Source organism: Aplysia californica, unplaced genomic scaffold (assembly GCF_000002075.1).
Source record: "Aplysia californica isolate F4 #8 unplaced genomic scaffold, AplCal3.0 scaffold00410, whole genome shotgun sequence".
In the NCBI taxonomy this organism is placed as follows: domain Eukaryota; kingdom Metazoa; phylum Mollusca; class Gastropoda; order Aplysiida; family Aplysiidae; genus Aplysia; species Aplysia californica.
This window is the reverse complement of record NW_004797680.1, coordinates 632,779-634,096: the sequence shown is the minus strand read 5'-3', so window position 1 is coordinate 634,096 and position 1,318 is coordinate 632,779.

The following is a 1,318-nucleotide window of genomic DNA, read 5'->3' as shown; positions in this document are numbered from 1 at the left end:
TTTTATAATATATATATTAGAATACTGATATTACATATATATAGACACACAAACAATCCATCCATGTTTAGTCGAGGCAAACGCTACGGAGGAAATAAAGAGGGCAATCAGTGTATTTTGACAGTGTCTTGAGGTGTGTCCTGAAGATGTGTCTTGACTGTGTATTTCTTGAAGGTGTGTCTTGACTGTGTACATGTATTTTGACACATGATGTGTTTTGATGATGTGCTTTTACGATGTCTTGACTGTGTGTGTCTTAAATTTGACAGTGTATCTTTACGATGTGTCTTTGGGGTGTGTCTTTTCGATGTACCTTGTGGTGTGTCTTGACGATGTGTCTTTGTTATATGCCTTGATGACGAGTCTTAACAATGCGTCTTAATTAGTGGTGCGTCTGTACGATTTTTGTCTTTACGATTTGTCTTTACAATATGTCTCGACGAGTTGTCTTTTAGGACGTCTTTTTACGATGTGTCTTTATTGCATGTATGTGTTTTGATGGTGTGTCTTTATTTACAGTCTGTCTTAAAAAAGTGTATTGATGGAGTGTCTTGATGTTGTGTAGCGACAGCATGTGCCTTGATTGTGTGTCTTGATAACGTGTTAACATTACGTCATGATAGTGTGTCTTGGCAGTGTCTAGACAGTGTGTCTAGAGAAAAAAGAGTGTTCATGTTGTTGTTAGCGATCCAGTAGCATCTGAGCGTTAACTCTTTTGCTTGATGCCATTCGGTATTAGCTGCATGTCTGTTCTAATTGTTGTCTTGAGAAGTAGAGGCAATTAATGGGTAGCTTGTGAAGAAAACATCCCCTTTAATCAATTAGTTTTCTACAGAAGAACAGATGATGTTCCACTGTCTCTGAGGGGTAGTCACATAGTGGGCAGGCAGCAGACTGCTTTACTCCAATTCGGTTAAGATGTTGGTTGAGGGGTACATGTTGTGTTCTAAGTTGGAAGATTATGGATTGATCTCCCCTCCTCTACTCATTGAGTGGATCTTTGACCAGTGGTTTATTCAAGAGTGTTCATGTAATGTAACGATTTTCTTATGATTAAGGACTAAAGAATCGCCAGACAGTAGCTAGCGCAGCGACAGTGATATGATGTAGCCGTATATAGAACTACTAGCAGCATGCCTTTGTCACTCGGAGAAAGGAGAAGACTTGATTCTATATACGCGTATCTGTATTCTCCTTGTAACCTCACCCACCCACGACACCACCATTACACTCCCGCTTCTCTCTTTCTTTCTCTCTCTCTCTCTCTCTCTTTCTCTCTCTCTCTCTCTCTCTTTCTCTCTCTCCCTCTCTCTCTCTG